The following is a 25,146-nucleotide window of genomic DNA, read 5'->3' as shown; positions in this document are numbered from 1 at the left end:
TCTCCTCATGGACGGCCGCCCGGACTCTCCCCCGGAACCATTCGCCAGATGTTTGGAAGCAGTGACAGAATGGTTCAAGCAGAGTCGCCTGAAACTCAACCCCTCCAAGACGGAGGTCCTGTGGCTGGGACGTAGGGGGCGGGAGCAGGAAGCGTGCTTACCCACCCTGGGAGGGACACACCTTACCATCGCGTCCCAGGCCAGGAATTTGAGTGTGATCATTGATACCTCCCTGACCTTGGAGGCACAGGTCAAAAGAGTAGCGGGCCAGGCATTTTTCCAGCTTCGCCAGTGTCAGGATTGTAGAATCTCTGTCATAAATTAGCCTGAGTTCCTCCATGTCAGTTATATTGCTTGATTGAGCCTGGCGCCTGCTAGCCCCGGCCTTGTAGTTTGTAAGCAATAAAATAGAATAGCGATGTTATGTTAACCTTATCTTGTTATGGGCTCACAGGGTTGTTGTCACCTCTCTCAAGGATGGGAGTTTGGAATCCTGTTTTTGTTTCACATATGTCTTTCTTCACCACCCCCCTCCTTGGGAACTGTCAAGTTTTGGGCGGGAGAAATGTATTGATAAGCTGAGGCAAATCTGGCTTCGAGTCAGATTTGACTTTCAGTCCAATGCGTATAGTGCTAATCAATAAAACTATTTTCTTTTGAATAAGTTTTGTTGTGAGTTTCCTGTGCGTCTGACATCAAGTCAAATCTCACAACTCCTTTCACCTGCAAAATGCAGGGCGAGGGACACACTTTTTCTGAGCAGGGAGAGGGCCTGGATTGGGACCTCTCCCTGGGCGACGGCGCTGGTGCCGGCCCGCACAGCTCGGGCATGATGCGGGCAATCTCGGGGGCAACCCCGGGACCCGAGGAATTTTTGGAACGACACGTCACCCAGCGCAGGCGATTGTCTAAATACGACCGCCCTACTGGGGATGAACGGTGGCCGGAGCACCTGGGACTGCCTAGCTACGCGCTGGAGCCTGTGGGTGAGACACAGGACTTGCAGTACAAGCTGGACAGGGTGACTAACTGGCTGCAGGATCTTTCGGGTCGGCTGGATCCGGAGGAGAAGCGCCGAACTCAACGCTTGCTGAGGGAAGTGCTCGGGGGTGGTGCGCACGATACCAGCCTGCGACGAGCGAGCGGTGGGCTTGCACTGCGGGAACACGGCATGGCGGAAACACAAGCAGCAGCGGATGCTGAGGCGGTGGCCAGGGCCAGGGCGCAGCTGGAAATCGAGGCGGAGGCAGAGGCTCGAGCAAGAGCGCAGAGGGAACGAGAAGGCGAGGACGAGGAGCGAGAGGACGAAGGCGGCGCGGGCGGCGATGGAGCCGGAGGGGACGGCGCGGACGGAGGCGAGGATGCAGCAGCGGCGGCAGCAGCGGCGGCGGCGGCGGACGTTGCGGGAGCCGAAGCGGCGGCGGCAGCAGCGGCGCGCGAAGCGGCGCGAGCGGCCGCGCGGGCAGCAGAGGCGGCACGGGCAGCGGAACGAGCAAGAGTGGCGGCAGGGAGAGGGCGAGGCATCGGCCGTGGTGCACGACCCCTGGTCCCGGCCCCGGCACCGGCGGATTGGGGCCCGGGACGCCTACCTGCCCACCTCCGGGGTGTGGAGATGCGGAGCACCTATAAATTCAAGGCTAAGTTTTCTGGGGACCCCTCCGACTTTCCTACGTTTCTGGTGCACCTCCAGGCCTATATGATGGAAATGGGGTTCACTTTCCAGGACGACGCTGAGAAAGTGCGTTTCGTAGGTCAAGCCCTAGAAGGCAAAGCAGCCAAATGGTTCGTGGACTTGTACCGTTATCACCCCCAAGCCATCCGTGACTACAACCATTTTATGAGAGCCCTGCGCCAGATGTACGTGGAACCGTTCGAACGAGAGACCGCGGAGAAAAAACTCAGGGCTCATCGGCAAGGGAAGTTGTCAGTGGTCGAGTACGCTAGAGAGTTTAAAGAACTGGCTTCCTCTGTGCCGGACTGGACGGAACCCCAACGCGTGCTGTCGTTTGTGGGAGGCCTCAATCCTACTCTGGCAGATAAATGCCTCCTCCTGGAAGACCCGCTTACGGTTGAAGGGTGGGTCCAATTGGCTGGGGAAATGGAAAATCGATTGGAGCGAGCTTCGATGGTCCAGGTCCTGGCAGGCAAAACCGTGGCGAAAACTTCCACCCCGGCGAAAGTCAAGCCCAGAGCCAAATTGGAGCCGTCTGAGCGCACCCGGCGCATGGAAAAGGGGCTGTGCTTGGGATGCGGCCAAGCGGGGCACTTTCTCGCACACTGCCCGACGAAAGCAGCATCGACCCCGAAGGCCGTGAGCGGCGCCCCATCGAAAGCCCAGCCTGCCAAGAAAACCACTCCTAAGAAAAGTGCCAAGTCTCTCCTGGTGCCAGTGGCTGCCGTGCCGGCAGTGGACGACTCGGAGGAAGGGAGCGGGCTGGACGACGAGGATCAAGTCGAGGAGCAGTCGGGAAACGAGGACGGTCTGCTGTAAAGGCGCCCCGCCAGCAGGCCGCCAACAGGGGCAAACGCGTGGTGAGTGATTCCCCCTTGCTACTCCTACCTGCCAATCTCTCCAACCCCAAGTCCGGGAAAACAGTGGGAGTCCGGTGTATCGTGGACTCGGGGTGTACCCAATCCCTAGTGAGCCCGGCACTGGCCGAGACTTTGGGGGTGGGAAAGGTGCCACTGAAGGAACCCTTGCCAATCACCCAATTAGACGGGAAATGTGCTCCCGGAGGGGAAGCCACGGCTAAGACGCGCCCCATGGACTTGGACATAAAAAAACATTGGGAACGAATCCAACCTTTGGTAGCCCCTCACTCGGCTTTCCCTTGCGTGTTAGGGTTGGATTGGCTGAAGGAACATGACCCCCTAGTGAAATGGAAAGAGGGGACTGTGAAATTTACCTCTCCCGCCTGCGAGCAGCACGCTCGACCGCGGGGTTCTCCAAGTGCGGGGATTGTGGCCGCCTTGGGATCAGGGGGGGCAGCGCTCCCTCCCGAGTATCGGGACTTTGCTGATGTGTTCGCGGAAGTGGAGTGCAACCAACTTCCCCCCCACCGTAAAACTGACTGTGCCATTGAATTAAAGAAAGGGGAACCTCTCCCCAAAGCCAAACTTTATTCCATGAGCCCGCGGGAGATGGCGGAGCTTAGGGAATTTTTGGACAAAAACCTGGCGAGGGGTTTTATTAGACCGGCCACCTCTTCCTTGGCAGCCCCGGTCCTTTTCGTAAAAAAGAAGGACGGTTCGCTGCGCTTGTGTACTGACTACCGTGGGTTGAATGCGGTTTCCACCTGCAACGCCTACCCGCTCCCCCTGATAAAAGACTTATTGGGCCACTTGGGGAAGGCGCGGATCTTCACGAAACTGGATTTGAGGGAAGCCTACTACCGAGTCCGGATCAAGAAGGGGCACGAGTATTTAACGGCTTTTAATACTCCCCTAGGGCAATTTGAGTACACCGTAATGCCGTTCGGCCTCGCCGGCGCTCCGGGCGTGTTCATGAATATGATAAATGAAATTATGCATGATTTATTGTACCAGGGGGTGTTGGTGTACATTGATGATATTCTTGTGTATTCAGAGAATGTCGAGAGTCATGCTGACCTAGTCCGCGAGGTGCTCAGCCGCTTGCGGAAGCACCAATTGTTTGCTAAACTGTCTAAGTGTGAGTTCCACCGCGATGCGGTGGAGTTTTTGGGTTTCCGTGTCTCCCAGGCTGGGATTGAGATGGACCCTGGCAAGGTGCGTGATTTGCTGGCTTGGGAACCTCCCCGCACCAGGAAGCAGCTGCAAAGTTTCTTGGGGTTCGCTAATTTTTACAGGACCTTTATCCCCAACTTTGCCAAGGTGGCGTTGCCCCTCACTGACTTGTTAAAGACCAAACTAGGGGGTAAAACCGCGAGCCACCCGGGGGCGCCCCTGCTGTGGACCCCCCCTTGTCAGGACGCTTTTGACAAACTAAAGTCACTGTTTACATCCGAACCAGTACTGGCCCATGCCGACCCTTCTAAGCAATTTACTGTACAAGTAGACTCCTCGGACGTAGCAATGGGGGCCGTGATCCTCCAAGAGGGGGTGGACGGGAAATTACACCCGCTGGCCTATCTTTCAAAGAAGTTTTCGGGGGCAGAACGAAACTGGGCAATTTGGGAAAAAGAAGCAGCCGCTGTAAAATTGGCCCTTTCCACCTGGAGGCATTGGCTGGAGGGATCCGCGATCCCGTTTGTAGTCTGGACGGATCATAAAAACCTCCAAGCTCTCAAGCAGCCCCGCTCGCTTTCCGCCAAGCAGATGAGATGGGCGGAGTTTTTTGCCCGTTTCAACTTCTCCCTAAAGCATTTGCCGGGCAAAATGAACTTTTTGGCAGATGCCTTGTCACGCCTGCCCCAATATAACAGCAAACGAGACCCATTGGTAGATACCGTTTTTACCCCCGCCCAACTGGGAATGGCCGCCGTGACGCGTAGCCACACAAAGACTGTTACGCCCATCCCAGGGGGCTGGGTCCAGAAGGAGGTGTCCCAAGATCCGGAGTTTTGCTCCCTCCGCCCTGATCTGACGGAGAAGGGGGGGCTCTTTTTTAAAGGCGAGAGACTCTTTGTTCCTGCTTCGGTCAGGGGAAAAGTTTTGAAACTTTGCCACGATGCAAAAACTGCTGGACATTTTGGTTTTGTAAAAACTCTGCACCTGGTCAGGAGACAGTATTGGTGGCCATCTCTGCGCAAAGATGTGGAAAAATATGTACAGGGGTGCCCCATTTGTATTGCCTCAAAACCAGCTGGGGGCAAGAAAAAGGGGCTATTACAGCCACAACCCACCCCCTCTCGCCCATGGTCAGATGTTACTATGGACTTTATCACAGACCTCCCTCCCAGCCACGGGAACACCGTAATATGGGTAGTAGTGGATGCTTTTTCAAAACAGGCTCACTTCATTCCCTGCACGGGTGTGCCTTCAGCACCTAAATTGGCTTCTCTATTCATTAAACACGTGGTACGTCTGCACGGGATCCCGACACGTGTTCTGACGGATCGGGGCCCCCAGTTCGTTTCCAAGTTTTGGAGGGAACTCCTAAGACTATTGGGAGTGGAGCAAGCCCTTACTTCGGGCTATCACCCTGAATCAAATGGCCAGACCGAAAGGGTAAACCAAATCCTGGAACAATATTTGCGTTGTTTTATCAATCACCAGCAGGATGACTGGGTCTCTTTATTGCCACTTGCTGAATTTGCCTACAACAATGGGGTCCACGCTTCAACAGGGGCATCACCCTTCAAGGTGGTGTATGGAACTGATTTGGTGGCAGCCCCCACCTGGGAGCTCAGCTCTACAGAGGCTCCTGACATAAATAAATGGGCAGCAACCATCAGTACAGGTTGGCCAGAAATTGTTGCTAGCCTCAAGGAGGCTAAACAAGCCTATAAAGCTCAAGCAGATAAAAAGAGAGTACCTGCTCCTGAATGGAAAGTGGGAGATCTGGCCTATTTGTCTACAAAGAACCTGAGGTGCCAACAGAAATCCAAAAAACTTGGCCCAAAATATGTGGGGCCATTTAAAGTGGTAAAACTGATTAATGACGTGACTGTTGAGCTAGCCTTACCAAAGACTTATAGGAATGTACATGCGGTTTTTCATTCCAGCCTGCTGCGAAGAGCTCCGGCCCCGGACGAGTGGCACCCTCCTCCAGCTACGCCTGTGCCAATTTACATCGATAAAGACACCCACTATGAAGTCAACCAAATTTTAGACTCTCGTTTGTATAAGGGTCGCCTTCAATATCTGGTCGATTGGAAAGATTTTCCTGCTGGGGACAAAGAGTGGGTGGAGGCTGGGAATGTGAAAGCACCCCGCCTTCTCCGGGCTTTCCACCGAGCATTCCCTGATTGTCCTCGTCCGGTAGATGCTGGCTAGGTGGGGGAGTGGAGTTAGTTTTAATGCGGAGGGATGTCAGGATTGTAGAATCTCTGTCATAAATTAGCCTGAGTTCCTCCATGTCAGTTATATTGCTTGATTGAGCCTGGCGCCTGCTAGCCCCGGCCTTGTAGTTTGTAAGCAATAAAATAGAATAGCGATGTTATGTTAACCTTATCTTGTTATGGGCTCACAGGGTTGTTGTCACCTCTCTCAAGGATGGGAGTTTGGAATCCTGTTTTTGTTTCACATATGTCTTTCTTCACCACCCCCCTCCTTGGGAACTGTCAAGTTTTGGGCGGGAGAAATGTATTGATAAGCTGAGGCAAATCTGGCTTCGAGTCAGATTTGACTTTCAGTCCAATGCGTATAGTGCTAATCAATAAAACTATTTTCTTTTGAATAAGTTTTGTTGTGAGTTTCCTGTGCGTCTGACATCCAGGCCCGACTACTAGCGCCCTACCTGTCCCCCGAACACCTGGCCACGGTGATCCATGCAACGGTCACCTCCAGAATAGATCTCTGTAACTCACTCTATGCGGGCCTTCCCTTGTCCTTGATCCGGAAACTTCAGCTAGTGCAAAATGCAGCTGCTAGGGTCCTAACTGGTACACCGTGGAGGGCCCACATCCAGCCGGTGCTGAGGCAGCTGCACTGGTTGTCAATTGCTGCCCGGATCCGGTTCAAGGTTCTGGTTCTAACCTTTAAGGCTATACGTGAGTTGGGACCCACATACCTGAGGGACCGCCTATCGCCCTATGCCCCCCACAGAGCCTTACGCTCTGCGGGAGAAAATCTGTTGGTCGTTCCCGGCCCGAGGGTAGCATGCCTGGCCTCGACCAGGGCCAGGGCCTTTTCGGTCCTGGCCCCTGCCTGGTGGAATGAGCTCCCGGGAGAGCTGCGGGCCCTGCGGGATCTTTCATCGTTCCGCAGGGCCTGCAAGACAGAGCTCTTCCGCCAGGTTTACGGTTGAGGCCAAGGCTAACATCTATGCCCCCCCCCCGGGACTCGGGACTTGGGATTGGGATTAGAGATGGGTACCACCAATACCCCCTCTCCACCTGCTAGTAGGGGAAAAGGGTAGTGGATTAGCCAATCTTGCCGGGTTAGTTTGCTAACTAATAATTGCTGTACTGTGGTTGTTTTAACTGGATTTTAATGGATTTTATGGGGTTTTAGAATGTTGTAACCCACCACGAGCCGCAAGGGAGTGGCGGGCAATAAATCGAATAATAATAATAATAATAATAATAATAATAATAATAATAATAATAATAATTAGGGCCGCTTTATCTTAAATCCACAATATTGGAAACTCATGTAGAATGTAGACCACAAACTAAAAAGGGTACCACCAAACCTAAGAGGAGATCAGTAAAGATGATGAACGAAGTCAAAAACCAAAAACAGACATGAAGACTTCTTTTCTCTGTGTATCTGTTTAATATATTTAATTATTGCAAGACAAATGGGATGTCAATTTTTTAAATTCCCTATTTAAAAGCTCAGAAACTGAAGTACTTCTAAAAAGCATGAATGGGGAGAATAAATCAATAATTTCCTCATCTATCTTTATTTAAAAGTTTTGGTCCATTACTTTTAATGCCATCCAGGGTATTATGACAGTTCTTTGGAAGGACTTGCCATCTTCAGATGTAACCATACTTTCAGCACTGAAAGACAGCTCCATGGATCTATTACTGTAAGAGAGTAGTTTTAAAAGCAAATTTCCCAGCAGCTGATGGAATGTTCATAGGAAGCACCACAGCACTATTGCAGATAAGTTGTGAGCTGTGAGTTTCTGGATACAGTTGTTAAGCAACAAATATAGTTCTCTCTCTCTCTCTCTCTCTCTCTCTCTCTCTCTCTCTCTCTCTCATGCACACACATACACCCTCACACCTCACCTCTTATCTTAAAGATAGGATCTACAAGTTTCTCCTAATCCTTTGGTGATTCCCATAATACCTTATGGAAACACTGGAGGAAGAGATCTCTAGGCATGATGAGGAGCATGAACCTACTCTTAGAAATGTCACAATGGCACCTAAAACTGGAAATATGTACAAACTTTAGTGCAGGATTAATACTTCAAACAACAACAACAATGATGTCAGTTCATTGGACTGTGAAGCTTTTTGAATCCTAACTGCAATGGGTGAATGCTTTCAAAGAAGCAACAAAAGGCTTCCCTAATGTATGAGTGTAAACAGCTGGTCCATAACTAGAGTTGTCCAGTTATACAGAATTTTAAGGAGGTCAACTAATACTTTGTGCAATTTGTTTTTTCTCTGACATTGTTAAATCAACTGAAATTGTTTAAGGAACCATGTCCCAAACCCTTCATCTCTTGGGGTTATGAGCATAAGCACTACTGTTGAAGTTAGTGTAAGAGACCCTTGATTCTAGACCCTTGCAATTTTTCTCCCCAGCTTCGATTTCTCTGGCTTCAACTTGCCCTTCCACCTAGGAGAGGAAGCATGGACATTTTTAATACTGACAGTCTTTCCTTACCTTATGATTGTGAGTCAGTGGTACCTGCCAAGTCACTATGCTATACTGGAAGATTATGCTTCCTAGAGAGAATCCTTCCATTTTATATGGAAGTTAATCTCCTCCAAAACAGCCATGCAGGTGTCTTATCATTCCTTACACAAAGCTTAGGCTGCTTAATCACAAATCCGCTTAATCTCACCATGCTTGAATGTCTTATCAGATTGTGCAGATGCTATTTCCCCCCTTCACATTTATAGGGTTAATTTTTCTTTCTAATAATGACTTTTATAAATGTAGGTCATATCCACCTTGAAGAAAGACAGAACCCAAATGTCTTCTCTGTGCCACAGATAACAGAAGTTTAAAAAGTAAAATTTATTTTCTGCCACCATTTTCCTCACTAGAACCTTTCCTCTCAACTTGTGCTGAATACAGATAACACCTCAGCATTTCATTAGGTAATTATACCAGTGTTATCCTGACTGGCAGCAGCTAACCATGACAGTTATGCAGGCCACCATACAAGCCTAGTTAGAAAAACTGACTGCCAGAGCAAAGAAGGGCACATCTAATAAACAATCCCATACCGCAAATCAAAAAAGAGTGTATCTGAGAAGATTCTCATAGGTCTAAACATCCAAACTCATTCCCATACCAGCCAAAGATGGTTTAGATAACGTATCTAGGAAACCATGATCTTAAAATGGGAAACTGAATCATTAAGAGCAGAAGAAATTAAAGTGGTGCATGTGTCTTGTTTCTGCCTCATCCCCTTCCCATATATCTGCCAAACATGGCACAGAGAAAGAACTGTCTTTTCACTTGGGGTCAGCTACATGTTTCAAAGACAGTAAAGAGTTGGGAGTTGGGAGAGCACAGATTAAATATGTACTCTCCAGTGATTACCAGTTAGGTCCCTTGTTGTTGCATTCTGAACCAGTTGAAGCTTCCAGAGTAGCTTCAAGGGCAGATCTGCATAGAGTGACTTGCAAGAGTCCAATCTGGAAGTGACCATTGAATAGATCACTATGGCTAGGTCAGATGCTGACAAGTAAGATGCCAGTTGCTGCATCTGGCACAGATAATAAAATTCCTGGAGAGATACATTTGTGTCCTGGACTTTCATTGATAGAGAAGAGTCCAGGGTCACACCCTGGCTCATGACGAAAGCCAAAGTTGCTAATTGGAGTCTGTCAAGAGTCGGGAACTGCACTATCTCACATGGAGCACACAAACCCAGACAGAAGGCCTCCATCTTAGCTGGATTCAGATTCACCTGACTCCAGTTGAGCCAGTCTGCCACAGCCTCCAGGCAATTGGCCAATGAATTTGAGGATGTATGTTATGTGGGCTGTCGCCCCTCCATCAAAGGCTGGCACACCCGTGTCAACCCTTCCTGACACTCCTGAGCAGACCCTGGCACCAGAGAGAGAAAAGCCAGGTCAAGCCTTGCAAAGCATAATGGGAGAGCAACTAAAACCCACTTCTGGCTCTGAAGCAGGACTTGGAGTTAGGCTTCCCCCAACCGACTTGCTTGCAAACAAAAGAGGAGTTTGTCAGCACACCTGGCAAGTACAGAGAGACAAAGGCACCCCACCCAAGACTCCCCTCCTGCCAGCCAAGCACATTGTCTTGTAAGGGGAACTGGCCACTCTCTTTGTCTTTTCCCTTACCACTATCCCCAGGCACAAGCAATCATCCAGGATTTGCCAGAAATGGGCCATCAGCCCTTCTAGACAGGAAATATTTCTTCATATTCCCAGCAGCTAGTTTCTTTGTCTCAGCAACCCGTTTCTTTGTTGGGACCTGGCTACAGTCGTTACTGGCCATCAAACTCTTTGTCCAAGCCCTGGACAAGGTAGGATCAGCCCCCTGTAGCCTCAGGCCACAGATTTCCTTTAAATATTGGGCTCCCACAGCCACAAAGGGCAGTCAGTTTCTAGGCTACAGAAACTCTGTCCGACGTTCGTCTTGGTCCCTCGTCCGTCGCCCCAAATTGCTTCCCTGGACCTCCGGAACTCTGCTCCACCCAGAAGACAGGTAGATATCACTTCCAATCAACCCTTAGTATAGGTTCCTCCCCTATAAGCCTTTTCCTTGTGTGCTAGTGGCTAGGAATGTACATTTCTTTGCTAGAGTGCCCATGTGTTGTCTTTTGTCTAATTAGTGTGTGTTAATAAAATCCTTTCATGTTTAGATCATTGTCTGCCTTGGTTCTATCTCAGTGACATAATTACCCAGTAAACTGTGCAATACAAGGTCCCACGTTACGCCACGCTGCCTCTTGCTGCCTCTACTAGCTGATTCCCCACAACTAAATTTAGACACGTGTCCTTAAGACAAGCATTTGGCGTAACATGTAGACTGGTGGCTGCCCATCAACTGATACAGCTGGGTGTCATTTGCACAGTGATGGCAACCCAGCCCAAAACTCTGATCCAAATGGGTGAAGTGGTTCAAGTAGGTGTTAAACAAACTCTGCTAATATACCTATTTATTGAGCCTGCAGTTTAAACAGAGAATTTTACTTTTAAAAGAAAGATAAATTTTTATTCTCGCTGGTTGAGAACTCTCTGTGTAAGGGTCCATTCCACACAGCAAAAATAATCTCCAAAACATACAAACTGTCCACAAACACATTCCTATTATTTCTCCTTATTTTAACAATATTAAAACAAACACTCAGTAAAAGTGCTCTTCAATGACTCATTTCCTTTGCAATAAATAATTTTTGAATTATTAACATCTTTTAAACATCATTTTAGCAATGTTTTTTAGGTCAGAGAGACAAAGTTTACTCCTCTTATTTCTAAATGAATTTAGATTTTCATTTTTTATTTTATTTATTTTCACTTATATACCACCGCTCTCCATTTGGACTCATGGTGGTTTACAATGAAACAATAAAAAACAGTAGAACCCCTAAAAAACCCTTAAAATGATAAACATTAACATTAAGAAAACCACCAGAAGAATACCATGAACAATGGCATATGCAATTTTTTTTTTCCATGTAATCTTTTAAAATGAATAAAAATATTTTTTAAGACCTTAAAATATGGCGATACAAAGTTCTAGTTCCCACCCACCCCCTGTCCAACTTCTGGTCATAAACCCTCTCTCATTGGGAGCGAGGGTCCTGATCTAACCAGCACTAAAGTACCCCAGGTGTGGTCTGACCAGTGCTGTATACAATGGGACTATGACATCTTGTGATTTTGATGTGATGCCCCTGTTGATACAGCCCAAAATGGCATTTGCTTTTTTTACCGCTGCATCACAATGCCTGCTCATGTTTAGCTTACAATCCACAAGTAACCCAAGGTCTCGTTCATACACAGTGTTACCTAGAAGCGTATCCCCCATCCAGTAGGTATGCTTTTCATTTTTCTGACCCAGATGCAGAACTTTACACTTATTATTAAATTGTATCTTGTTCTCATTTGCCCATTTTTCCATTGTGTTCAGATCTCGTTGAACTCTGTCTCTATCTTCTGGAGTATTTGCCAGTCCTCCCAATTTGGTGTTATCTGCAAACTTGGTGAGTAGTCCTTCCACCCCCTCATCTAGATCATTAATAAATATGTTAAAAAGTACCGGACCGAGCCCCGAGCCCTGAGGTACCCCGCTACTCACCTCCCTCCAGTCTGATGAAACACCATTGACAACAACTCTTTGTGCAGTTCTCTAACCAATTCCATATCCATCTAACTATCGGAAAATCCAGATTGCAGTCCTTCAATTTATCCATCAGAACATCATGGGGAATCATTTAGCTTTACTAAAATCCAAGTAAACGACATCAACCGAATTTCCATGATCCAGCAAACCTGTCACTTGGTCAAAAAAGGAAGCCAGGTTGGTCTGACAGGACCTGTTGGAGACAAATCCATGCTGACTTCTTGGATCACCAAATTTTCCTCTAGACTTCCTGTCCTCCAGACTTCCTTGGATCACCAAACTGTCCTCCAGTGAAATAAGCCTGGCTTGGGACCATTTGCTAAGGTAACAAAAGATGTGTAGAGCTTACATGCTACACACTATCAACCAGAACAAGTAAATCTGTGTATTATAATGGGTGGGATTAATTGTATCAGGATGTACATAGCATGAGATACAGAAAGAGTTATTAACAATATTTGTAGCTGTTTTATTGGAAGTGTAAGACTCTCATATTTTCAGAACATCCAGTATTTGTACACTTTCATCAAAATAACTGACAGGATTTGACTAAGTTATAGTTACCTCCTTTCCAACCACTCACAGCATCATATACTGTTGTGTTAATTTATGTGCATTTTATCTTGTGTTTGCAGATAGCTGTAAATATCTATTGCTTCCTTTTTTAATGACCCTATTTACACAATCTCATTTTGCAGGGCCGGCAAAATGGAGCTCTTCCACCAGGTCCATGGTTGAGGCTGGCACAACAAGGAAGATCTGTGTGTCCCCCCTTCCAGGATATAGCGACATGTATGGCAGCTGCGTGTTTCATCTTGCCCCCCTCTTCCCACCTACCTCTATGAAATTTTTATTGAGGGAATGAATAGTGTTCCGAATTGTTTTTTCACCGAATCTCTCTTTTTTGTATCATGATTACTCATTTATATAGTTTGTATGTTTGTGGTTTTAATGGGAGTTTTATTGGGGATCTTATTTAGACTATTGTAACCTGACACAAGCCATTTGGGAATGACAGGTGGTAATAATAATAATAATAATAATAATAATAATAATAATAATAATAATAATAATAATAATAATAATAATAATAATAATAATAATAATAATATGCAATCAAAATATGACTACAATACAGCAAATGAAGCAATAAGGGCTGTAACTGAATGGACTATAGGACACTTTTTGCTGTGATATGCATAGCACACCTGTGTCAGCAGTTGTGTATGTTTAAGGACAGAAAAGGGCACAGCAACCTTTAAGAAAAATGAATATACATAAGGATGTCTACCAAGCAGGAATCTGAGGTTTGTCTGGCAGGAATCTTAGGCTGCAGTCCTTTTCACAGCAATAACAAAAAAGGATGGAACTGAAGCTATTAGGCCTGTCCTGTTTAGGGTTTGGACTTGAGCCACAAACTCCATTACATATAGATAAATGCAGCTGTAAACATTAGGATTGCCAGTCTCCAAGTGAAACCTGGAGTTCTCCTGAACGGCACCTGATTTCCACATTAGAGAGATCCGTTCTGCTAGAAAAAATGGCAGCGTCAGAAAATGGACCGTAATGCATCACATCTATGCAGAGCCCATCCTCCCCCCAATCGCTGTTATCTCCAGCCTACTCCACATTAAGTGTCCAGTTCGTATTATTGAAATATTATGGTATGAGTTTGTTTAAAAGTACAGTGTGCTCTTAGTTATTTTAAAGGTTTAGACTGATTTTGTTATCTCTTTAAGGCATACAGAAAAAAACACATGTGTTGAACAGCAAACGTTAACAGTGAAACCAGTACCAAAGTTTAAAAAAATCATAAGTGGCAACAACCGTTCAAATATTCTTATTTTCAGCAGCATCTAAAGGCCTGAGCAAATAAATACATTTTCAAATGATTCCAGGCAAGCATGGCCTTCCAATATTGATTGATAATGTCCTGGCCCTATTCAGCACCTAGCGTACCACCGAAAGAGAAGGTATTAAAGCAGGGCATTTTATTGACCTCACTCCTTTCCATGAACAGGCCATTTCAGGATTTCAGTGTAATCACCAGCACTTTGAACTGGGCCCAAAGGCAGCTGATACATTCCAGAACAAGCAAGATGTAGTAGTAGTCTCTATAACCAGTGCCAGTCAGCAATTCAGCCCTATATTCTGCCCCAGTGCAAGGGCCTGAAAGAAAGCTCCACTGCAGTATTATAGTCTGGAGGTGATCAGTGTATGGATGACTATGAGACTTTTCATGACTATGACGCCAAATCTGGCTTCGGAAATTCCTGAAGTTGTGGTAGCCATGTCTGGGGAGGGCAAAGTTTTGGGAGGGCGAAGTTCAGCAGGAATGCGATACTACAGTCTACTCTCCTATCCTGCTATTCCTTCCAGAAGAAGTGATTTCTGTAAAGTGGACATCAGCTAGAATTCGGGAAGAACTCCAGGCCCTCCCTGGAAGTTAAAGAAAAAGGAAATCTTGTGGCTGATTAATAAATAAGTTTCACAATCCAATAATTGTTCTTTGTATTATTTATTAAATCAAATGTAGCTGAAGAATATGCAGTAATCATAAGTAGGTACTTTGGCTTCCTCCCTGGAAGTTGGCAATCCTATAGACATCATGGTTTGCCTTCGGAGGAAATGAGCTTCAGAGACAATATTGTGAGAATTTGTCACTTCACGAATTAAAATCTCCATCAATGAATTGGCTTGGGGATTGTATGCTCATACTGGAAAAACTGACAAAGAGTTTTTTATTCAGCAGCCGGCTCAAGGTTGACTCAGCCTTCCATCCTTCCAGGGTCGGTAAAATGAGTACCCAGCTTGCTGGGGGGTGAACGGTCATGACTGGGGAAGGCACTGGCAAACCACCCCGTATTGAGTCTGCCATGAAAATGCTAGAGGGCGTCACCCCAAGGGTCAGATGTGACTCGATGCTTGCACAGGGGATACCTTTACCTTTACTACTCCATATAAACCAACAAGGTTACTGCTCCCATCTTGTGCCTTCTTTTGTAGAGCAGGAGTGGTGGGTTTCAATGTTTACTGGTAAACTTAATTTAGGAGTCAAAAGGAAATCTGTTCCACTTAATATTTCTGGTAAGGCCATGGAGGAGCGTGTCTCATGGCTTAAATGCCACTCAGTGTTTAGCACCCATGCAGGACGGCTCCCACCCCTGCGTGCGTCCTCCAACCAGCTTGCCTGTCTGTGCAGTGGCCAGCCAATTGCCTTCTATCCCCACTCCTGACCACCCGCTCCTCCTTCCACTTCTCTCTGAGGCTTGGAGGCTGGAGAGCCTTGCTGCATGAGAGCTGCCCCAGACAATGGGTTCCATAACAGCTTCCTGCAGCCTTTCCAGGTCCTGGGGGGGAGGGAGAAGCCGTTGGCAGAATTCTTCAACCCCACCCCCCTAATCTAGCAGTATTCCTGAATGCAAGAGGCTTGACCTCTAGTCACAGATAATTTACCAGGCTATGTTTCATGGACTTAGCTGAAGTACTGACAAATCCAGCTTTTCAAACGCAGAACATTGTAACATTTCAAGGACAAAACAAAAGCAAAGCCTGTTGGAGCTAAATATAGAACCCTGATGATGAATTTTGTACCATATAATATGTAAATTGATCTATTGCTATGGGAGCCCTTAAAATATAGCATAATAAATCCCAGCAAGCTATTTATTCTTGAACAAATTATTTACCCCTTCCCCTAAATAACAGCTAACCATAATTTTTATTTTTACCTTGTGTAACTAAATAGCTTCTCTGTGGCATTGAAAAATAGAAGAGATATATACACATAAGCAAATATTCTGGAAGATTTGCAAAAGGTACCAGTGACCTTGTGCCCTCATTGTACACATTTACCAAGAGCAGCTTCTTTCAAGCGTATCTCTGGTTCTTAAAACCAAAATAGATGAGTGAAGCCAAAACCACAATTAAAACCAGGATTAAGCCCGCAGTGGGAATCTGTGTTGCCGTCCTACCACAACAGTTGCACAGGCTGCTCAGCCTCAAACAAAAGGGAGATCTGCCAGAATTATTCCAAGCATAAGAAACCATTGAAATTGATCCAGCATCTTTATCCAGCATAGTTTTTGAAACAAATTCTTACCACTCATCAGCTTGGCAACTCAGAAACATGCATACATCAAACCCCTCCTCCCCACACACACGCCCCTCTGGTGCAGGTTCTCCAGATGTTCATGGACTACAATTCCCAAATGCTGGCAGGGGCTCATGGGAATTGTAGTCCATGGACATCTGGAGTACCACAGGTTGACTACCCCTGCTCTAGTGAATCTAGGGACTTTCAGATTAGACAATGCCTTAGATCCCAAGTAAGCCATCCCAAGGTACTATTTTTCTTCAATTAGTCATACAATAGAGACTAATGAAGTGGATTTTAATGGTGCAGTTAATATACACTTAGTTAAGGTTCATACTTTCCTGACTGTACTTGTTTTTTCCCCATTTGCTGGTAAACCAAAGGCTGAAATGATAGAGGGACCACATCTCCCAAGAGAGGTCATTAATTCCATGCAATTGCATGTAAGGAGAACAAGCAATTTATATTGTTATTATCATAATTTGGTGCCTTTTTGCTTTCCTAGCCAGTAGGATGTTTCCACTTTCCTTCATCTGGAGGAGTGTAATGTATGGAAGTGAGGTTATTGAAAGGTTAATTCACAAATTTCGTTTCCCACGAAGAAGTTGTAGTTTCATTTGCCCACAAGTGGTTAGTGGGATGGAAACTATATAAACAGTTGTTTTGTGTTCTACTGTTGTGGGTTGTTAGATGTGAAGCTGGAGAGAATGTGTGCATTAAATTGGTTGCTGTTAAGACTGCCTTGCCTCAGTTTATTTCAAGGGGGGCACCAACTGACTAGGTATCTATTGGATTAGGGGTGGCATGACAGACAACTGAAGCAGGAATAGTAATCTCTGGATTCACTCATTAACTCAATACCACCTGTTTTTACATCTTTGGGTAAATCCAGGAAGCAAACTCGCTTCTCCTGGAATGCAGAACGTGTTCTTCATTATTTGAGCAAACTATGTAATTTCTAGATATGGTTGTCAACCTGGGCTGGGAAGATCTCCAGTAATTACAATGGGTCTCCAGACTACAGAGTTCAATCCCGATGGAGAAAGCAGCTGCTCTGGGAAGGTGGACTCTGAGGGGCTTTCCGCACCGGGATCCTTGTAGCAAATTGTTTGCTGAACGAAAAATCGCCATTTAAAATAGTGGAATTCGTCGTTATGCATACCTGACTTTGTAGTGGAATCCAGTTGCGTTTCCATCGTTTCCTACAAGCTTCTGGTCTCAGCAAAAATCGCTAGAAAGGAAGCGCTATTGCCAAGCTCGTCCCGCCCCTGGCCGTTAGCATGCTCCCAAACAGCCCCTTTCCCTTTAAGAAAGGTTTTTAAAAAAAACACACACCCGTTGCAACGAATATGTGTTGATTCGTTGCAACGGAGAGACCCATCCAGCTGGCAGGTGTATTTGAGCTGCCGTTTCATCGTTGCCACGCTTCCCCCGAGTGAAAAAAAAAAATCCCCCCCCCCTCACGGGCGCGATTTTCGGCCGAAAACAGTGTGAAAAATAAAGGGAAAATACATCAGCAAACGGGCTTCTCTGTTGTTTGTGCTTAGTGACTAAACAGCTCTGGGGAGGGACTGAAGCCGGGGAAGCCTCTAAACAGAGGTTCGCTGGTGCGTTGATCTCTGCTCGCTCGGAGAAAAAAAAATGGTGATCGCTTCGCCGGAAGATCAGAGGAGAGAGCCAGGGGGAGGGACTTTGTAGAAACCACAACAATGGTAACGCACAGGTCTTTTTCGGAACTGTTGCAGATTGGTTGCAGGAGTGTAGCGCTTTCCGGAGGGTGAATCCACTTTTGGGGATTTCCCTGAAAGCGCTACAAGGAAGCGCTTTTTGCGGATCGGTTTCAGGTGTGTGGCAGATTGTCAACGACATTGTGCATAATGGCAAAACTGTAGCGTTTTCAATTGGCAACCATTGTGCGATTTTGAAGGAGTGCGGAAAGCCCCTGACATTATATCCCACTAGGGTCCTTCCCCTTCCCCCAAACCCAAATCCTTGAATTGGCAAACCTACTACTATATGAACAAGTCTACATCCAAGAACTCTCTCACACAGGGATGACGGACATAAAGCCCACAGGCTGGAACCTGCCCTTTCAGAGCTCTTATGCGGCCCATGAGAAACTGATCATGACCTTTATTGGAAGATGTCACGGATTATGCATTCTGTTCCTGTATAGTGTCCCAGTGATAATGGTTAATGGGTGGTGGAAGTGGGAGGGTGGCAATCAAGGAGATATTTTAAGAAAGTACTGTTAAGAGTGTTAATGTTTTAAACATGTTTGTATTTTGAGTAAAATCTAATATCATTCATTGGCTTTGCCCGTGTCCTTAATAAAGTTTATATTTCTGGCATGACATTTTATGGCACACAAAGCCTGGCAAACAGTGACATTTATGTCAGATTCAGCCCTCCTAGCATGTGAGTTGGACATCTCTGTTCTAACCCAACACATACTTCAGCCAATCAGTTTTACTTCCTCAGGATTGCACCGCACATCTCACAGTGTTTAATGTTTTCTTTTCATAGGGCATTTGCATTACACGACATCTACTTTGAACTCAGGAAACTCAAATGGCCAAACTGAACTTAAGCTACAGATACTGCAATTCCATCTGGTTTGAATGCACTATATAAATGAATAAACCTGAGTTAGGCACAGAATGCAAGCTGAGAAGAAAGTAACATCTCTTGTTGAATTGTTAAATTCTGTACCCATTGAAGAATAGGAACTCGGGATTGTGAGAACAGTTTTTTTCTGTCTCGCCTTAATTGTTACTGGAAGAACATAACATTTGAATTATATATGAAGCATATATATGAATGCTTCTTTCAATTGATGGAGTTAAAACAAAGAGTCTCTGCTATGTCTTTTAAGTAGTTGCTTTGGGGAGGCTTTGCAACAGTTTTCAGCACTGAACCACATGACACAAGACTCCTTTAAGTCATCTAATTGGTTACAGTCCCAGAAGTACCGAGGTTGACCACTTACTCACTGGAGATTTCATGCCAGGCTGCAGGCTGGAATTTTAGTCATGGCAGGTTGCCCCACCTCTTCATGTATCCACACGGGGGAGCATTTGGCCCAGTGCACCTCATCCACCCCCAATTTGTGTTCCTGCATGGGAGCTGGGGCAGTGAAGTTCCCATTGCATAAACGGTCGTTGTGTGGGCCCCAATTCTAGCTGAACATATTCTAAGATGCTTGGATCTTAGAATTTCTGTTGTTAATAAATGATTTGCAAATACAGAGAGAATTGTCTCTTGTTCTGTTAATGCAACATAAATCTCTCTCTCTCTCTCTATTTATTGTTGGTTTGCCTTAAATGCCTCAATTTCATTTTCTGGCATTCTTAGATGGAGATTGTAGCCAAGACCTTGGATCAGTTTCGCAAATATGCATCCAAAAAACATCCAAAAATATCCTGGTAAAATGCCTGTATGAAACGCTTGGACTGCACTCCCTTATTTCTTCCTGTCAAATGGAATATGGGCCTAAGGACAGCTGATCCCCATTTTCAGGAATCCATGCCATATTGCTTTTCCAAGGCTCCTTCAGGTTCGCGACAGTGATCCACATGGCTGGGGGCACTCTGGTGTGTTTGTGACTTCTATGTTTGTTGTTTGTTGTTGTTGTCGTTGTTAGGTGCAAAGTAGTGTCTGACCCAACGCGACCCCATGGACAATGATCCTCCAGGCCTTCCTGTCCTCTACCATTCCCTGGAGTCCATTTAAGTTTGCACCTACTGCTTCAGTGACTCCATCCAGCCACCTCATTCTCTGTCATCCCCTTCTTCTTTTGCCCTCGATCACTCCCAGCATTAGGCTCTTCTCCAGGGAGTCCTTCCTTCTCATGAGGTGGCCAAAGTATTTGAGTTTCATCGTCAAGATCCGGCCTTCTAAGGAGCAGTCAGGGCTGATCTCCTCTAGGACTGACCTGTTTGTTCGCCTTGCAGTCCAAGGGACTCACAAGAGTCTTCTCCAGCACCGGAGTTCAAAAGCCTCAATTCTTTGACGCTCGGCCTTCCTTATGGTCCAACTTTCGCAGCCATACATTGCAACTGGGAAGACCATAGCCTTGACTAGCCGCACTTTAGTTGGCAGGGTGATGTCTCTGCTTTTTAGGATGCTGTCTAGATTTGCCATAGCTTTCCTCCCCAGGAGCAAGCCTCTTTTAATTTCTTTCCTGCAGTCCCCATCTGCAGTGATCTTGGAGCCCAGGAAAATAAAATCTGTAACTATCTCCATTTCTTCCCCATTTATTTGCCAGGAATTGAGAGGGCCGGATGCCAGGATCTTTGTTTTCTTGATGTTGAGTTTCAAGCCAACTTTTGCACTCTCCTCCTTCACCTGCATCAACAGGCTCTTTAGTTCCTCTTCGCTTTCTGCCATTAGGGTGGTATCATCTGCATATCTGAGGTTGTTGATATTTCTCCCTGCAATCCTGTTCCCAATTTGTGACTCATCTAACCCCGCCTTTCTCATGATGTGCTCCACATACAAGTTAAATAGGCAAGCCGACAGTATACAGCCTTGCCGAACTGCTTTCTCAATTTTGAACCAATCAGTCATTCCATGCACTTTTCTCACTGTTGCTTCTTGACCTGCATATATGTTTCTCAAGAGACAGATAAGATGCTCTAGTATTCCCATCTCTTTAAGAACTTGCCACAATTTGTTGTGCTCCACACAATCAAAGGCTTTAGCATAGTCAATGAATAAGAAGTAAATGTTTTTCTGGAACTCCCTAGCTTTCTCCATGATCCAGCGTATGTTGGCAATTTGATCTCTAGTTCCTTTGCCTCTTCGAAATTCTGCCTGTACTTCTGGAAGTTCTCGGTCCACATATTGCTGGAGCCTAGCTTGTAGGATTTTGAGCATACCTTTGCTAGCATGAGAAATGAGTGCAATGGTGCGGTAGTTTGAACATTCTTTGGCATTGCCCTTCTTTAGGATTGGAATGTAAACTGACCTTTTCCAATCCTGTGGCCACTGCTGAGTTTTCCAAATTTGCTGGCATATTGAGTGTAATACTTTTACTGCATCGTCTTTTAAGATTTTGAATAGTTCAACTGGAATGCTGTCACCTCCACTAGCTTTATTGTTGCTAAGACTTCCTAAGGCCCATTTGACTTCACATTCCAGATCTGGCTCCAGGTCAGTGACTACCCCCTCGTGGTTATCAGGGATGTTAAGCTCACTCTTGTATAGTTCTTCTGTATAATTTTGCCCCTTTTTAAAATCTCTTCTGCTTCTGTTAGGTCATTACCATTTTGGTCCTTTATCATACCCATCTTTGCATGAATTGTTCTCTTCATATCTCCAATTTTTTTGAAGAGATCTCTGGTCCTCCCCATTCTATTGTTTTCTATTTGTTTGCACTGTTCATTTAAGAGGGCATTTTTATCTTTTCTAGCTATTCTCTGGAATTCAGCATTCAGTTGGGTGTATCTTTCTCTTTCTCCCTTGCCTTTCACTTCCCTTCTCTCCTCAGCTATTTGTAAAGCTTCCTCAGACAGCCATTTTGTTTTCTTGCATTTGTTTTTCTTTGGGATGGTTTTAGTTGCTACCTCTTGTACGATATTGCAAACCTCCGTCCATAGTTCTTCAGGCACTCTGTCTATCAGATCTAATTCCTTAAATCTATTTGTCACCTCTACTGTATATTCATCGGGGATATGATTTAGTTCATACCTGAGTGGCCTAGTGCTTTTCCCTACTCTCTTTGAGCCTGAATTTTGCAACAAGAAGCTGATGATCTGAACCACAATCAGCTCCTGGTCTTGTTTTTACTGACTGTATAGAACTTCTCCATCTTTGGCTGCAGAGCAAATAGTCAATCTGATTTCTGTGCTGACCGTCTAGTGTTGTCCATGTGTAGAGTCGTCTCTTGGGTTGTTGGAAAAGAGTGTTTGCTATGACCATTGTATTCTCTTGACAAAATTCTACCAGCCTGTGCCCTGCTTCATTTTGTACTCCAAGGCCAAACTTGCCTGTTATCCCAGTTATCTTTTGGCTTCCTACTTTAGCATTCCAATCCCCCATGATGATAAGCACATCATTTTTGGTGTTGCTTCTAGGTGTTGTAGGGCTTCATAGAACTGGTCAACTTCATCCTCTTCAGCAGCAGTGGCTGGGGCATAGACCTGGATTACTGTGATGTTGAATGGTTTACCTTGGATTCGAACTGAGATCATTCTTTCATTTTCCTGCTTTTCCTACTCTTTTATTGATTATGAAGGCTACTCCATTTCTTCTGTGAGATTCTTGCCCACAGTAGTAAACCTGATGGTCATCTGAATTAAATTCGCCCATTCCTGTCCATTTTAGTTCACTGATTCCTAAAATGTCGATGTTCAGTCTTGTCATCTCTTGTTTGACCACTTCCAGCTTGCCTTGATTCATGGATCTGATGTTCCAGGTTCCTATGGAATAAAAGTCTTTACAGCATCGGACTGTCTTTTCGCCACCAGTTCCCTCCACAACTGTGCGTCCTTTCGGCTTTGGCCCAGTCGCTTCATTCATTCTGGTGCTACTTGTACTAGCCGTCTGCTCATCCCCAGTAGCATATTGGACACCTTCCTACCTGAGGGGCTCATCTTCCGGTATCATGTTGTTTTGCCTTTTGGAACTGTCCATTGGGTTTTCATGGCAAAGATACTGGAGTGGTTTGCCATTTCCTTCTCCAGTGGATCACCTTTTGTCAGAGCTCTGAGCTATGACCTGTCCATCTTGGGTAACCCTGCACGGCATAGCTCATAGCTTCACTGAGCTATGCAAGCCCCTTCACCACAACAAGGCAGCGATCCTTGAAGGGGCATTATGTTTGTAGTGGGTGTTAATGAAAGCATGGAAGCAGGCCACCATTACTGTATGTAGAGTGATTCTTTTCATGATTGGCTAATGGAACAGAATCCTTAACATGGCACTCCATGACTGGTTGTTGTTAGCCATGGACTCTGCTAGTGTTGCTATGCTCTGTAGATTACATTGATATGCTTCCCTTTGCTCTACTATATGGGCACAGGATGCTTACTAAGCTATGACCATATTATATCAGCATTATCAGGGTACCAACATAGCACAGTTTAGAAAGGGAAGCAACCTCAACCGGGTATAATGTTACACAGTCCACTCTCTAAAGCAGCCATTTTCATTAGTTGAAATTATGGGAAATCTTCATACACCACCAGGGGATTGATAACCCTAAGAACTCCCTGCATTGACTCACCCCATACAATAAAGTTGGCCCTAGAATGAAGTGCTCTTTTCTGAAATCTGACTGCATGTTCTAATTTAGCAGAGCACACCCCTCCCCCAATATTACAGTCATAATTGCTCTCATCTTTCACATTGTTCATGTACCGGCAGCCTACTGTTTCATGATAATAATGCTTCCATTATTCTAAAAATAATAAATCCCTAGTAATAGTAAATTATTGATTGCTTAATTTAGGCCACCTATTATATGTGGAGGCAGCCTCCAGAATATTGTTAGCATCCAAACAACTACTGAAATCTTACACTTCGTCATTTATATTACAAGGCAGCAAATGGGTCCCCATTTGAAACACACGCTAAAGGTCTAAGAAAAACTACCAAAGCCCAGCAAATACAAAGCCCAGCAAACAGATGCTTAGGTTACATTCCCACTAGCTTATTGCTTCTGGAAGTGCCAACAGAAACATCAGCACAATGGAAGGTTCACCCCTCAGATATATCTGATATTCCGTCAGATTTAGTTATCACTTGAAAATCCAGCAGCACCAAGCATTCAGGGGCACCATTAATGTTTAAGTGCATTAAAAAGTGATGGAAACATTGCTGGAAAGATTATCCTTTTCCAATGCTGGAATCTGAAGTAAATGATTTCAGGGCATTAAGGTGTATTTCCCAGCACTCTTATTAGGTGTATAAATCATATAATTTCTGGGCAATTAGAACAAGCTCCTAGGTACATTTTCCCCATTTTCAGATATTTCTTCAATGATTGTCACTCCAGAGTCTCTAATCCATTTAACAGTTATATATCAATTAAGACCTATCTCTCGGCTTTAAGCTCTCTATCTTAAGGCAATTTTACTGCCTACGTAGCCTTTTTGGCCTTGGTCTTGAGCTGCTGAAGTGAGTTGCCAATTGGGATCCAGACCCTGATGGAACTGTCAAAGTTATGCAGGGCCTCAAAACGGCACTCATCCATTATGCATGTGGCTGACCATGGCAGACTGGAAATAAACGGGCCTGCTTCACCTCCTTGCCCGCCTCCTATTTTACATTCTAATCTGGGTGTGGAGGGGTGGTATCAAAATCTAATCAATAATATATATTTCATCTTTGTCTTATCTCTTTTATATTCTTGTAGCTTTAAAAGAAGTGTTAATACAATTTCAGGGAATTTGTGATTAGCATTTAGACTTCAGTAATATGCCAAGATGTAAATTGAGAATGGGATCTGGAATTTCACTCTGATATGAAAAATTATTTTCTGTTCGTCATCTCAAAGGAAAGCTGTAGCCTCTTCCCTCAACAAATCAATACAATACAGTTTAAAAAGTAAATTAAAAATTGACTACTAAGGAAGGCAAACTTTATTGCTGCAGAAATAAGGCCTAAAGCAGACACTGACTGGCAGGAAAGCACCTTGTGCTTAAGGAAGATATGGCCACATTTCCCTTGGTTTAAATAAGGCCACAGCTTTATTATTAATTCCACAGGAGTGTTGGTGTAGCATGGGAGAGGAAGCCTGACTTGCAGTTAGCCAACCACAAGAACCAAAACTCCAGCAGCCCCTGGGGCTCACCCCGTCCCCCACCAGGAATGTGGGTCCCCCTGCCACTGGATTTCCACCATAGGGAAGTTTCCCGCCTGGGATGTCAAGAGGAAGCACACACTTCCCTTGCCCCCTCCCAGGCCATATGGCACTTTAAACCCTGGGGTGCCAAGGGGATGTGGTCACCTCC

The 25,146-nt window shown here is 45.4% G+C and overlaps 1 long non-coding RNA gene across 1 annotated transcript in view; it reads left to right on the top strand.

Moving 5' to 3' along the window:
- Positions 1-14,554, top strand: part of LOC143840900 (uncharacterized) — a 182,295-nt gene extending 167,741 nt beyond the window's left edge. The window contains exons 3-4 of the long non-coding RNA XR_013232469.1: positions 11,881-11,953; positions 12,792-14,554. This is a non-coding gene — a long non-coding RNA (uncharacterized LOC143840900). The remainder of the gene's footprint in view (positions 1-11,880; positions 11,954-12,791) is intronic.
- Positions 14,555-25,146: the final 10,592 nt, after the last annotated feature.

Source organism: Paroedura picta, chromosome 7, assembly GCF_049243985.1.
Source record: "Paroedura picta isolate Pp20150507F chromosome 7, Ppicta_v3.0, whole genome shotgun sequence".
Taxonomy (NCBI): domain Eukaryota; kingdom Metazoa; phylum Chordata; class Lepidosauria; order Squamata; family Gekkonidae; genus Paroedura; species Paroedura picta.
The sequence above is the reverse complement of the archived record's forward strand: the minus strand, read 5'-3'. Positions and strand labels throughout refer to the sequence as shown.